A 15,324-nucleotide genomic window follows, 5' to 3' on the forward strand; every position below is an offset into this window, starting at 1 on the left:
CACATTGTAACACCTTTATTTTTGGCCCTGGTTTGGCTCCTGTCCGCCTCTGTCTGGTTTGACTCCTGTCTGCCTCTCTAACACTTCTTGCTACTCCCTTTAGCTACACTGGCTTTCTTTCAGTTTCTTGGGTGTACCTAGCTTGTTCCCATCTCAGGACCTTTGTACATTCTGGTCCCATGGCCTAGATCCCTTTCCTCCACATTTTGCTTAACTTACTCATCCTGCAGGTCTCAGTTCATATATCTTCTCCAAGAAGCCTTCCCTGACACCTCATTGAAATCAGACTGCCCCGGCATTATGCTCTCTCCTAGTACCCCCCTGTAGGTTTCCTCTTAGCCATAACTGGAATTTGCAGTTATGTGTCTCTTTGTTGGCTGAATTGTTGAATGTCATCTCTCTCACAAGTGTCATGAGGCATAAACCATTCTTGCTTTGTTTTGCTCACATGGCTGAGTAGATGCTTGATACCCTATTTATTGAATGAATGTGAACATTTTTTCCCCTAATGATAAAAGTCAACCATGTTCATCATAAAACGTTTGGAAAAGATATTAAGAAGAAAATGAAAATCATTTGCAATCCTACCAACTCAAGCCATCTGAAAATCACAACCAACATTTTGAATTACTTTATATATATTCACATCTGGGATCTAAATGTTCTTGTGAGCATATTTTTTTGACACCAGATGCTCTTTAAAAGCATGAATTTAGGGGCTTCTGGCATCCAACTTCAGCTCAGGTCATGATCTCACGGTTTGTGAGTTTGAGCCCCACATTGGGCTCTCTGTTGTCAACACAGAGCCTTCTTTGGATCCTCTGTCTCCCTCTCTCTCTGCACCTCCCCCAGTCATGTTCTCAATCTCTCTAAAAAATAAATAAACATAAAAAAAATAAAAGTGTGACTTTAATGGCTATGCAATATTTCTTACTAAGAATTCATCATAAAAAATAAAAAAAGAGATCACATAGCTCTATTGTTGGACATGTAGCCTGTTCCCAAAATTTCATCACAAAACCAGTGCTGTGGCAACAAGTCTTGCCCTTAAATCTTTCTCTGAATCTCTGAGGATTTCTTTAGAAAATCTCCAGAAGTGGGAATTTATCATATGCATTTCAAAGAATATGAATATTTTCAAGTTTCCTGATCCATGAGAGATCTGGCTTGCTCTTGCCAAACTCAAACATTTGGGTTTCTTGTGGGGGGACGGTGAGTGTCATTTAGTGAAATATCTGAATTATAAATGTACACTAGAATGAAGAGCAGTTTGACTCCATCTACCATCTCAAACTAGGTTTTGTTTGCTTAAGGCATCACCTAGAAGAGCTCTTTGCTCTAACACATAAGGATTATTTCTCCATGGAATATATCTTTATGCAAATGGAAATCTGAAGTCCTTGGCCCTACCTTCTGTCTGGTTTCCAGCAGTGGTGTGTCCTCAGATGTGAGCAGGGTCTGGGTTAGTACTGATGGGTTCATTCATCTACCACACATCCTTCCTTTCCTTCCCTCCTCTCTCCTCCTTCCTTCCTTCCCTCCCTCCCTCCTTTCCTTCCTTCATTCCTTCCTTCCTTCCTCCCTTCCTTCCATCCATCCATCCATCCATCCATCCTTCCATGTATTCCTCAAATATTTGTTAAGCACCTACTATGTACCAAGCTCAGGAATGCATCAACAAGCCATGGTCTCTCGCCTTATAATTTGTAGTTGGAGAGACAGACACAGAACAAGCAAACAGACCATTCAATTAAATAATGACAAGTTGTGTTAAGTGTTTTGAAAGAAATGAAGGTTTGAGATGGGAGTGGTGGAGGGCCTCTCAGATGAGATGATTTCTAAGTTGATCTAAAGGATGAGAAGAAACTATCCCATGCAGGGTGGGGTGAAGATGGAGAGAGAATGGCTTGCGCAAGTCTGTGGTAGGGAGCAATCTGGTGGGGAGCAAGTCAAGGCCAGTGTGACTGACTAGGGAGGGGTGGGGGCGGCGGGAAGACAACTGGAGACCACCGGAGGCAGAGGCTGGGGGCTGTGGTGAAGACAATGGATGGGAGGCTGTTAGAGGGTTTTAACCAGGGAGTGACATGATTCGGGTTATCTTCTGAAGTCTCTTCTGGCTGCTACGTGGGGTCTAGCCTGGAGGCACAGAGTGGAAGCAGAGAGACCAGGGAGAAGGCAGTTGGAATTATCCAGGTGAGAGATGGTGGATGCCTTATCCAGTGTGGTATTGCAGGTGGATTTGAGAGTGATTTACAAAGTAGGACAACAGGACCGGACTGGGTGTTGGATTATGTGTGGAGCAGGCAGAGCCCCCACCTGGGGGATAGTGCTGACTCTTTGCAGGTGGGGAAGTGTGAGAGCCTTTTGTGTCCTTCCTTCTGGGCCCCTTTATTTCTTCTGATGAATTTCCCTGCATTCATTTTGTTAAGTAATCTCTACACCCAACATGGAGCTCGAACTCACAACCTGGAGATCTAGAGGGGAGCAGCGGAGACGCAAGCTCAACCACTTCAGCCAGCTTGATGCCCCTCCCCCATCCTTTTGGTTACTATCCTAGCTGTCAAAACCCATCCATCCTGTGTTCAGTTCTCTTAGCGCTCTGCTCCTTGGTTTTGTTTTTTGGTTTTTCTGTTTGTTTGTTTGTTTGTTTGTTTGTTTTCTGCTCCTTGTTTTTTGATGGCTCATGCACTGGGGCCTCCCTCCTGGGTAACTCAGTGCCTTAACTCCACGGAGCATAGTTTCCTTAGAGGTGCCTGCTGTTAGAAGGTAGAACTAGAGGGCCAGAACTTTAGCCCCAGCCTCATTCTAATCAGAGCACCTCTCTTGTCATCTGTCTTATGTGTCAGGTAAACTTTTATTTGAGGAATAAAATAAGGAAACTTATTTTCTTAAAAAAGATCTTCAGGAGTGATGCTACTGGGGAAGACTTTAGTCCACCAGAGCAGGTGAATGAGAGAGGTAGGTTTTTTTTTTTTTTAAGTTTATTTATTTATTTTGAGACAGAGAGAGAGAGAGAGAGAGTGCACTCGGAAGAGGCAGAGAAAGCGGGAGAGAGAGAATCTCAAGCAGGCTCCACTGTCAGCCCAGAGCCCCACGGCATGGCACTCAGTCTCACCAACCATGCGATCATGACCTGATCCAAAATCAAAGTCGGATGCTTAACCGACCTAACCAGCCAGACGCCCCTTGGGGAGAGGTGTTTTGGGCTGTTTGCTCTCCAGCTGAGCTAAGAGGCTTGGGGTGGAGGTGTGGGCAAGGAGAGACCATCTGGGGTGGAGGGAGAAGGATGGTGGTCTTTGGAGCCAGTGCACTGACTTCCAGCACCAGAAATGGTGTGGGCAACCCTGCCTGGGCAAAGGCAGGTACTTGCACCCCCCATCTGGTGCCACTCAATGTGATTGTAAGAATCTAATGGGATAATAGTTGTCTGTGACTGCAAGACCATAAAATGAGATGCACCTGTTAAGGTCATGGGAGAGGAATGAGGGGCTTCCATGGTAGGACAGGCTCTCTCATGCCTCTCCTGCCTGGATTGCTCCTTCTGCCTAGCTTTCTTCAAGGTCCTGAGGATGTCTCCATTCCATCATTTTGTACCTACTATGTATGTGCCATGCACCAGGCAGTGTGCTCACACACAGGTGGGAAATTCTGGCCTTAGGATTCAACTGTCCTCTGGGAAAGTGTCTCCCAGCCTCTACCTTATCTTAAGTTATCCTATATACACCAAGGGCTGGGAGACTTTGCAAGGCCACAGTGCAGGGCGGTCCTGCCATCTTGCCCAAGGACTTGTCTGAGGGATGTTTTTGGGAGCCTTATTTCCTTCAAGGCTGGGCTTGTGGTTCATATTTGTAAAACAGGTGGGGAGTTAGGTAAGGAACTCACAGCAAGGTTTGGTCTGGGCTCCATCCTCCCACCACAGGACAGGGATCCTGCACCTGACCCACAAGGCCTGCTCAATGGTTTGGGATGTAGGCAGAGAACTGGCCTCCAGGAGGGCCTCCCCACCGGCCATCCAGTTGCCAGAGGCCAGCTGAGGTTACTGGGCTGCTGGTCACTTGTTTCCTCCCAAGACAGAGACCTGCCTGTGATGGGGATTTTATCACAATCCAAAGTTTCTCCTCGTCTGCCTTTGTCTGGGGGCAGGCTTAACTCACCATGGGCTTTGGCAGGTGCCCAGGTGTGAGAAGAGGCCTCTTCCCGCTTTGTGACTCTTGGCAACCATGGAACTATTCACATTTCTGACTGCAAAGCCCTCTGGTACCCAGGCTTTCTCTGCTCACCACCCTGCCCTGCCTGGGCCACATGGAACTGGATGTTGATGGGGAGGGTTCTCCTCACTCTCTCCCTCGATGGCACTGCTCTTGGGCACATGTCAGCCACTCTCCTGCCTGTCACACCTTTCAGGGCCAGGGGAGCTCTGCGGTATCATAATCAGCCACCCGGATCTGGCTCTACCCTTAGGGGTCTGGCTTCTTCCCTTAACCCCTTGCCTCCACACTCAGGGCCTCCCAAATATCTCTGGGCTCCTGGAGTCCCCTCTTTCTTAGGGACATCACAACTTCTGCTTCCTTCCTCTTCTTCCCTCTCGAGCAAGGAACCCTTGTATGTGAAAATTCCCTGTGCTCTATGTCCCATTGTCTCAGGGCGTGGGCTCTTGAAGCTCAGGCCCTCTCTGTTTTCTGAGGAGCCTCTCTTCCCTGAGATGCTGAATACAGAATTCAGAATCTCTTTCTGAGGGGCCAAGGGAACATAGGAACTATCAGGGAAAAAAACCTTTCCATTAAGCATTTCAGGGGGGGGCCTTGCCATCTCCTAGAACCCCATAGCAAACTCAGAACCAGACTTTTTCTCAAGCAAGAATCATCTTTATTGCAGATGAGATTTTCCATTGTGACAGCAGCCATTCTTGTAACTTCAAGGGTCCAGGGCACTTGTGGCTGAGGAGAGGGACTGGCCCTCGGTAAGAACCGGCTATTCATCTGGAACAGTCAGCAGCACATAACCCTGTGGGTAGAAGCAGGGAGGGGTATCCTACCTGTCCTCACTGCCCGGCTCTCCCTGAGGTGGCAGGGGAGGGGTTCTATGTATCCTAAGGACACAACTTTCCCTGTTGGCAAGAAGGCAGAGTCAGGGACAGACTGGACAAGGGGTTCGAGCAGAGGGGATGAACGGTCTTGGGAATGTTTGTGAAGGAAGGAACAGATAGATCACTCTTTGGAGCTCTTCTGAAACCTATGTATCAAGATGCCTCTAATGTTTCTGATGCATTGGGGTTCATCCTGCTGGGTCACCCTGAGGTGGGTCTCTCATCCAGCTAGAGCCCTCCACCTGCTCCCACCCACTATGCCCAACCCATGCTGCTGGAATCCATCTGCTCCTGCATCTGTTTTTCCACCAGAAGGGGAGCTCCTGAAGGTTTCAGGGACGGGATATGACTCATAGCTTTGTCTTGGCATCATCCAGCACATGGCCAGGCACAGAGCAGCCGGTGATGTATATTAATGGAGTGAATTAGTGATAGCGAATGAATGAGGGAGCGGTCAGGGCAGCTATGTAAGGATGTGCAGATTGTGCACTGTCCCACTTCAGGTGCTGTCGTTCATATAAGCTACTGTATGAGTGGTGCATCTTGGAGTTGTGTAATATGTAACTGGCACAACAGTGCAAGGCAGCCTAGAAGTGAATTGACAAGTTAACCCATGAGCCCACCTGCTGCCCCGACCCCCACCTTGTCTCCATAGGTCTGGTTATGTGAGAGCTGCTGGGCTGTGCTTGCACTTTGCCATTTTTGGCATTCAGAACTACAGAGGGGCCCCTGCTGTCCTGGCCCTCCTTGCCCAGAGTCGTGGCATCATTTCTGGAGCAGCTCCAGCCCCTGGATTACCTGAAGTAGGTCTTCCAGCCTCGACCTAGGGTCGTCCTGGGCTCACCCTTCCTACCAGGGCCACCCTGGCTTGGGTGGGGTCTAGGGGAGGGGTCTGAGGATGGAATGGGGGAGTAGCACAGTCCAGGGGCTGGGGTTTTAGGAGACAAACTGCTGCTGTCTCCTCCTACCCTCCTGCACAGTAACATCTGGTTCTTGAAAGCAGATTTCTAGTGTCTGCTGAATGTCAGGACCGGAAATTAGGCGTCCTGGGTCCAGAACTGGGCATAAGTTGAGGGTCCTGAAGCTCAAACTTTATGTCTGGGGTGGTGGGTCACGCTCTGTCAACGGTCAGAGTAGGGCTGGGTGAAATCAGTGATCCTAATAGTTCTCGTGTTTCTGAAGGGAACCTTGATTTCCAGCGCATATCTTTATCTCCATTTGACAGACGGAGACAGCAGGCTGAGAGAGGGGCAGTGGCTTGCCTGACGCCACATGGCCAGGAGGTTCCATGTGTTCTCTCTCTGCTTTGCCCCTAGAGCCCCTTTCTGCACTGCTATTTAAGAGTGGGAATCTTGTTAAGGTGGGAAACAAAGAAATGGAGGGCATCTCTGAGCTCTACCCCTTCCCACCAACCCCATCTGCCTCTTCTCAGGTTCACCTTCCAGAGGGAAGGGGCGAGTGCCAAGGAGGCAGGGTGACCCCTGGGGCAGACTCAGAGCTGGCAACCCCCCTCGGCAGCACGTCCGTGGTTCCTCTGCTGGTTTTCTCAGCCCTCTGGTCTGTGGCCCCATCTTACCTCCCTGGCATTTAGCCAGTCTCGTGCCGGCCCAGGTTCCCACCCTCTGGCAGTTCACAGAGAGCAGGTGCCAGAGGCAACAGCCCTTTTCTGGGGGTTAGGCCACCTGAGCTCTAGGGTGGTAGGTGGTCCTGGCTAAGGGTAAAGGCTTTGAAATCAGATAAACCCTGGTTGGAACCCTGGCTCTCCCGCCCCAGGCAAGTTTTTTTTTGCCTTTCTGAGCTTTAGCTCCCTCTCTTGTAAAATGGGAGAAATCATAGCATCGACTTGATGGAACTAATTGTGAAGGCCACCTATGTGAGGCATTGAAGCTCTCAGGATGCCTAGGGCTTGGCTCCCTGAGGGATTCATGGAACCCCTTGGGGCCTCAGTTTCCTCATCTGTATATGGGGCATCACATCCAGGATGGCTATGAGACGGTGAGATAAGGGAGGTAGAAGGCTTGCCTCATTGAGTGCCTCCTCTGCCTGAGCCTCAGCTTCTGCCCCTGCAGGATGGGGACAAAGCACCAGTAGGGCTCCAAGACCCTTCTAGCTCCGACCTCCCCCGGCTGTCTCAGGAAGCTCTTTTTCTCAGCATTTACCTTGGAGGGCTCCACTTGGGCCTGGTCGAAGGAGATGCCCTTGACGTTGGGCAGCGGGAGGTCTTGTTCTCTGAGCAGCTCTGTGAGAGGTATGGGTAGGGGAGCTCAGTGCCCTGGCAAGCAGAGGTATCTGTGGGTGCAGGGCAAGGGCGGGGAGGGCCTGGGCCAGCTGACCCCTGGCTGCTCCACTGTTCAGAACAGGAAAAGGACTTGGCGTATCCCCTTTCTCCTCTCCTTCCTCAGGGGACATCATCCTCTCTCAGGCAACCCCACTCTAGAAAACCGGGTCCCTAAACAGCTTTCCTACCCATTCATTAAAAATCTATCTTGAGAGAATTTCTTCTGGAATATATTCAGGAACTATGAACACATTCTTATGAAGATAGGCTTCTTAGCAGCATTTTAAGGAATGTGCGGTTTGTTGAAGGCATCTTAGGAACGTCTTAGTGAATTTCATTCTTGTTTAATTGAGGGACATTGCTGAAACAATGTTTGTCCTCCTAAAAATGCTAAAATGTTGGCAGAAACAGAAAATGTCTCAGAAAAAGGTTAGAAATAAGTCAGTAAAAACTGAAAAATCAATCTTAAAACACTAGGGATTTGGTTGTATGATAAGAAAATATCCATTAAATATATCAAAGAAAATATTCATGAATATACTCATTTATTAAATATATGAAAGGTAGTCCTTAGAGTAAGTTTTTGGTAAGTTGGTAAATGGTAAAGTTGGAGAATTTTGCAAATTGAGTTTCAAAGAACTAACCATTTGGCCTGTTGAGTTTCTGAGCTTCTGACTTGAGAGCCTGGCGTGGGCCCCTCCTTCCCCCTCCTTTGTACTGACCAGCCCTTATCTCATCTCAGCCCCCCATCATCACTCTGGGGCCCTTGCTGGCCCAATGTGTATTCCAGCCCAGTTAGGTGGGGAGCAGGATGGAGGAAGAGGGACAGGTGCCTCTGGTGTCCTTTCTGTTCCCTGATCTGCAGATGCCTTCTCATCAGCCTCCCAGCTCCCAGCCTCTGGACGCCTCCTCATTTCAATCCTGTCTGTGTTGGGACCAGATGATCCTGATTGCGGCACAGGCTTTTGTGAATCTTTCCTCTGCCAATTCTCTTATCCTCAGGCTGCTTCTTGCAGCCAGTTTTCCTGTATTTCCTGAGTGGGTTTGGCCCTGCTCCTTTTTGCCTTGTGGGGGAGGTTTGGACAGGACCCCAGTGTGAATGGCACCCCTGGCATTGTGCAAAACACAGGTCTGGATGTTCAGACTCTGCAAGACTATATAGGCTTCTTGAACCAGACTTAGCTCCTGGGTCATCTTGATGCTCGCCATAGGTCTCTTTGGTCCAGGACGAAGATACACTTATTGAATAAACTGCCGGTGGTAGGCACTGGCTAGGTGAGGTTGCATCCTTGCCCACCCGGACCCTTTTTTCTGCCTGCCTTGCCGGGCCTTTCATCACTGCTAATAGGTCTCCCTTCTTGAGCACAGATTTACTCACTTTATGCCCAGAACTTTCCCTGGCTATCACAGGTCACAGAATGATGCGAAACCCTTCAGCCCAGCCAGCATTTGAGCTCCTCTAGCCTCGCCCTCTAGCCTCACTCTGGAGTCCTGACATAACTCCTCAAGTTGGAGCATAGAGAGAAGCCCCTGGAAAGGAGATGAAATGCCAGAGTTCTGGGCTCAGCTCTGCCAGACACTTGCTGTGTGACCTTGGGAAAGTCATTTTACTCTACTGAACCCAAATGCAAAAAAGGAGGCTGAGCCGGGTGATTTCTCAGAAGTGCGTAAGGTCCGAACTGGTTACCTTGCATGTACTAGCAGGGTCCACGCAAGGTACACTAGCTGGCAGAGAATGGGGGGGAGCACACCCGGGCCCTTTCCGTCACCCCCATTGGCCACACTCCAAATTTCAGTCTCTACCCTGCCTCCATCTGCCTTGCCCAAGCACAGTTCTTAGCCAACCCCAGGGGACAAGGCAGAAGCCAGCTGTCTGCGCAGAGTTCTAGACACAGGTGATGCAGCTCCAGGCTGCATGGTATATGGGCATGAGAAGAAACCCAGTGGGGCTCACCGTTGTGATGGGGCAAAAATACCCTGTTCAGAAGCTCTAAGAGAAAGGCCTCCATACGTTTTTCCTACAACAGATGAAAAAGAAACAGGAAGGTCACTTCGGCTGGGCTGGCAGATTCTGACCATGGGAATGGGGCACCTCCAGTGTACAGGTGCCCACAAGAGATCAGGAGTAGTCCAGGGGACTCCATTTTTAAAGGGCACTGGGGCCAGATGACCAGATAGTGAAGGGCCTAGGGAAAGTTGAGGGGCCTGAAAAAGAGTTACCCTCATCCTAGGTCACTGGGACTGTCTTCATATCTCTGCAGGGTAGCCCAGGGGAAGAGGAAATAGGTTGAGCCAGAGGAAACCCACAGCCAGAGCTTCACAAGTACCAACTTTGGGTCCATCCAAAGAGGAGCTCTCCAATGCTGAGACCTGTCTGGTGATGGGGCAGGAATTGTCTCACTGAGATAGCAAACCTCCTGTTACTAGGGATGCTCATGCAGTTCAAGAGGTTGATCAGAGCTGCTCCAACCCATTTGGAGAGATTGGAAAAGGACTCCCTTTCTTTAAGACTCTTTCCCCATGTATTGGGACACTGTTATAAACATATTCATAATTATCTATGATGTGGGTGGCTTGTACACTGCACAACCTGTGCAACCATACACAGCAGCCCTGGTCTGGATAACTGCCCTCTGATGATGTCACAGAAGGGATCCCTGACCTGGGAAGATGATCTTCAGGACCCTTCAAGGCTGGGATTCTATGCAAGTAAGGCCAGAGCAAGGCCTAATATAGCAGGGCTAATCATTCTGAAGTGTTTCCCGACACATGTTCAGCCCTTTCATTTTGTTGTTTTTCCATCTTGCAGCCTTCCCCCATTAAGGGCTGGCCCATGAGGTTCACAGTCTTGTGGAAGCGAAGGATGGTGGAACCAGTGCCCCAAGGCTAGGGAGGGCCCAGACACGTCACACTATAGCAGAAACCCCTCACTACTACATGGGGACCCAGGTGGCACAGGTGGCTCAGGACGCTATGCTGGGAATCCCAGGGGAGTAGAAACCCAGAGAGGAGACACACAGCCATGTTGGGGGTGCAAACGGAATGTTCTCCCAAAGGAGGCTGTTTTCAACCTATAGAGGAGGAGGTGCGCTTAAAAATCTGGGCATCATCCTGGATACCTCTCTCATTCCTTTCCCACATCTACTCCAGCAGGAAGTCCTATCGGGAATATGTCCTGCACCCGGCCAGTCCCCTGACTGCCACCTGCCTCATCAAGCCTCTGCATTGTTCTACCAGCCTGCTCAATGGCCTGCCTGCCTTCACTCCAGGCCCCTCCAGACTGCTCCTTCTGTGTTTCATCAGCTTTTATCTCACTCTGGAAGAGTCAGCTTCCCACTAGTACTCACTTTACAACCTCCCCTCGATCCCTCTGATCCAGCTACCCTGGCCCCCTCGTTGTTCCCTGAACCATGGGCACACCCCTCTCTGCCTTGGGGCCTTGGGGCCCCTCTTTCCCATGTCCCCACAGTGCTCTCCCTCACCTCCTCCAGTCTTTTCTCAAACACTTACCTTCTCAGTGAGGCCTTCCCCAACCTTCCTTTTTAGTTTTACCTTCACCTGCACTCCTGATGCACAGCCCCTCTTCCTACTTTTTCTTTTCCACAGTATGATCACTTGCGTACATACTCTACAGTTTTACTGTGCTCATTGCTTCTTATCTGACCTCACCCTGCTCGAATGTATGTTCCATGAGGGCAGGGTCCTTTGCTTTGTTCACTGACATATCCCAAGTACCTAAGTCAAGTCTGGGCACATCATAGGTGCTCAGTAGGTATTTGTTAAGTGTTTGAAAGAATGAAGTGGACAAGTTTAAGTTCTGGGGGCTCCCCTGACCCCAGGGGGTGTGGGGACTCCAGGGCAAGATGAGATCAGTGATAGAAAGCGAGTGAGGCTTTCAACTTCCTACATCAGTGACTCAGGGCCTTTTTCTGGGCCTGCTGATGGGTCCTTCAGGACCATGGAGAGGCCAAAGTTTAGGAGAGACTCACCTGCTTTGCAAGGCCGGCGGGATAAGGGCCCAGGGTGACTGTGGTGCTACCAGAGAAAAGAGATCACTCTTTCAGATCACAGCAGCTGCTTGGGGGTGCAGTGGTCAGTGAGCTCCAGTTACAATACCCCCTCCCTCCTTTCCTCCCTCCTTTCCTCCCTCCCTCTTATCCACTACTCCGTGTGCTGACAGCAGCAGGCATGGAAATGCACCCCTTGACCACCCCCCCCCCGCCCCCGCCTACTTCTCTGTCAGTCATTCTTATTTCTTCTGAACATGCAAAACCAAAAAAACATTACCTGCTTGGAGTGAACTGGAGTTTTAATTCCTGATTTCTCGAGGAAAACACAGCCTTTGAAAGGAGATTCTATGGGAGTTGAAATTAGGTCAGAAGAGGAGAGGAAATTATGTTCCAGCCAGAGGGATACCCTTCACCCCAACTCCCGTGAATGCTTGTCCAGTGCTGGCCCCTCTCACCGGTCCTTTCCCTGCTGCCCCAGATGCTGGTCATGTGTGTTCAGACATGTGTGTGGGTGGTGCTGTGGGAGAGGGCACTCATGGTGTCAGGTCTTCCTGGAGGCCAGGGGAGGCTGGGGCTGGGCACAACGCAGGGAGGCTCAGCCCAGGGAAGGGAAAGCCTTTTGCAATGAGTCATTTGGCCATTGAATCACTGTTGCTGGAAGCCAGAGGACTCCTTGGTTTTGAGGGGGTTGTCTATTGGCCTTCGTAAGTCACACAGTCACCTTATAGACCGGAAATAGTTCTTCTCACTACCAGTCAGAGATGACAGATTTCTTGACCACAGAGTCATGCCAACTAAGATTCTAGGGTCCTGTGTGTGTATTGGATGCTGCTGGGCTTGCCTATTGTGGGGGGGGGTGGTCCCCCACCCCCCATATCTGAGGTACCTTCCCAATTTTAAGGTCTGTGGAATTGGAAATAGGAATCCCAAGGGGGCTCAGAAGAGAGAAGTTGAAACTTTGGGGGAAGCTGTGTTTCCCCAGAAATAGAGTAGACAACACAGATATGTTTAGCCTCTTATGAACTGTTTTTCTGATCTTTCTCCTGGTTTTGCAGACAAGGGCTTTCGAGGCAGCCATGTCCAGGGAAGGCAGAAGACTTAACAACTACCTACAAGGCACTGAGCAGAAGGTATTGGAGGCAAAACCCTTTAGTTGTTGAGGAGGTCTTTGGGGAGCACTGGAAGCCACACAGGGGAGCAAGTGTTAATTGTAATGTTTTGACAACAGGTGCATCTATTTGGGTGCGGACCAATCGAATATTAGCAGGCGACACAATGGTGAGTTTTGCAGCTGCCTCAGTCACCCGGTCCCGGAGGGGCCCCCAAGTGGACCCAGGCCCCCTGAGGAACAAATAATTTCAAGGCTTACTCACCCAGGAAAGTGAGACAGAGGAGGTGTTGCTGGTCCCCAGCAGGACCAGCGAGCCCGGCTGGGTGACGGTGGCTGTGTGGCCGTCAATGTGGACGGTGGGAGGGTCGGGGGTACTGATGGTCAATCTCACACTTCCTCCGGACTGCTTGGAAGTCTGAATGAGGTTAAAGCAGAAAAGGTGCAGGCAGGTACAGAGAATGGAGTTCCTTAGTTCCTGGCTTAGAAGAATGGGAACAAGATCGTCTTAGGAGCCAGGGTGTCTGAAGTTTCATTCTAGCTCTGCAGCAACTTGCTGCATGACCTTGACCTTGGGAAGTTTACTTAACCTCCTTGAGCTCCTTTAAGGTGAGATTACATCCTCTGCTTCCTGGGCGTGCATGGCAGGTAAGAACATAAATGTTGGAGCGAGAATCCCAGCTCCACCGCTTGTAAGCTGTGTGGCCTGAGACAAGCCTCTTAATCTCTCTGTTTTCCTAGTTGGTAAATGAGAATAATCGTTCCTACTCTACAAGGTTGTTGTGGGGATTAGATGAATTCATTCATGTGGAGTACTTGGAATAGAGCCCAGCACCTAGGAATGCTGTTGTTTTCTATTACTGTTTGTTCATCCGATGCCATGTTCTAAGAGCCTTTGGAGAAAGGACACTGAGCATGGATTTTGGAGTCCAGGACTGGCTTCAAATCCTGCTTCTGCCACTGACTGAGTGATAGGAGCTTGAGCAACTGGATTCACCTTTCTGTGCCTCAGTTTGCTCACATAGGAAAGTGGGCTTAAGTGCGGGGTATCTGAGGATTTTGTTGACGCAGGTGGAGGAGCCTGGCACATAGTCAGTGCTCGCTGTTGTCTCCGTGTGCACATCTGGCTGCCTTAGCAGGGGCAGGGGCCCGTTCAGTAGTGAGTCATAACGCCAGTCTCCTGGCCATGGGCACCTGGGCGGGGCGATGAGCTAAGTGCCTTACTTGAACCAATCCCCCCAACCCTCACAGCACCAGTGGAATAGGTGCAGTGGTTTTTGGAGTCCACAGTAGGAAACTCTGGCCAGATGGAACATGCTTACGTGGCCCAATCCTGCCCCCATCCCAGACTCTTTCCTGAGATCCTGGCCCTGGTGCGGGAGGGGAAGCTGGTGACACACCCACCTTGGGCTCCCGCTCCAGCTCTCTCAGTGACAACAGTTCAATGAGGTCGGCCGCCTGGAAAAAGGGCAAACCGCGTGTTGGCCTTTAGAATCCCGTAGCTCTGTTCTGAGCAGTTTCAGGGGTGTCATTGGGGTTCATTGAGGTGTAATTGCTTCCAGCTGAATGCACTTCCTGCACGTAGTCGACGTCGACATCGGAGGAGACTTCCACCTGGTTTCTCACCATGATTTATCCGGAAAGGTTAACTTTATTGTTTCAGTGATTTTCCCTTTCCATGTTTTACTGTGAAAATTTCCGCACATGCAGCAGAGTTGAAAGAATTTCAACATTTGTATACTTATCACCTAGATTCTTCAGTTAACATTTTCCTATACTTGCTTCATTATATTTTTATCCATCTAGCCATACTCCATTGGTTCCTGAAAATCATAAATCATGATGGAAAGCAGTACAAAAATGTATAAAGGGGACAAGTCTATACCAACACCTCTTCCCCTTTTCCTCCAAATCCTATTTTCAGGGGTAACCACTGTTGGCATTTGGGAGTACATCCTGTTTTCTACACACATATAAACATGCATAGTAGAGAATATTCTCACCATGCAGTCCTGCACCTTATTTTTTTTTCTCTCAGTATCAGTACATATAGAACCAACCCCATTCTTTTTTTCCCCCTGAATTCTTTACTTGTGTTTTTATTTTTTAATTTACATCTAAGTTAGCATATAGTGCAATAATGATTTCAGGAATAGAATAGTGATTCATCCCCTACGTATAACACCCAAGGCTCATCCCAACAAGTGTGTTCCTTAATGCCCCTTGCCCATTTAGCCCATCCCGCCCCACAACCCCTCCAGCAACCCTCAGTTCGTTCTCTATATTTAAGAGTCTCTTATGTTTTGTCTCCCCTCCTGTTTTTATATTATTTTTGCTTCCTTTCCCTTGTGTTCATCTGTTTTGTATCTTAAATTCCACATATGAGTGAAGTCATAGGATATTTGTCTTTTTCTGACTAATTTCGCTTAGCATAATACCTCTGGTTCTATCCACGTAGTTGCAAATAGCAAGATTTCATCCTTTTTGATTGCCGAGTAATACTCCATTGTATATATATACCACATCTTCTTTAACCATTCATCTGTCGATGGACACTTGGGCCCTTTCCATACTTTGGCTATTGTCAACAGCACTGCTATAAACATTGGGGTGGATGTGCCCCTTTGAAGCGGCACACTGTATTCTTTGGATAAATACCTAGTAGTGCAATTGCTGGGTCATAGGATAGTTCTATTTTTAATTTTTTGAGGAACCTCCATACTGTTTTCCAGAGTGGCTGCCCCAGTTTGCATTCCACCAACGCCATTCTTTTTGACAGCTGCATAGTATTCCACCCTGTATGACCATAACCAGACTCCTTTTTACCAATTTGTCATTGATG

The 15,324-nt window shown here is 49.2% G+C and overlaps 1 protein-coding gene across 1 annotated transcript in view; it reads left to right on the forward strand.

Moving 5' to 3' along the window:
- CDK5RAP1 (CDK5 regulatory subunit associated protein 1) overlaps window positions 1-12,698 on the forward strand; it is an 83,790-nt gene extending 71,092 nt beyond the window's left edge. The window contains exons 15-16 of the transcript XR_006703238.1: window positions 12,430-12,504; window positions 12,603-12,698. The gene's annotated coding sequence lies outside the window, so the exon portion shown is untranslated. The remainder of the gene's footprint in view (window positions 1-12,429; window positions 12,505-12,602) is intronic.
- The last annotated feature ends 2,626 nt before the right edge of the window (window positions 12,699-15,324 follow it).

This window comes from Leopardus geoffroyi, chromosome A3 (genome assembly GCF_018350155.1).
Source record: "Leopardus geoffroyi isolate Oge1 chromosome A3, O.geoffroyi_Oge1_pat1.0, whole genome shotgun sequence".
Lineage (NCBI taxonomy): Eukaryota > Metazoa > Chordata > Mammalia > Carnivora > Felidae > Leopardus > Leopardus geoffroyi.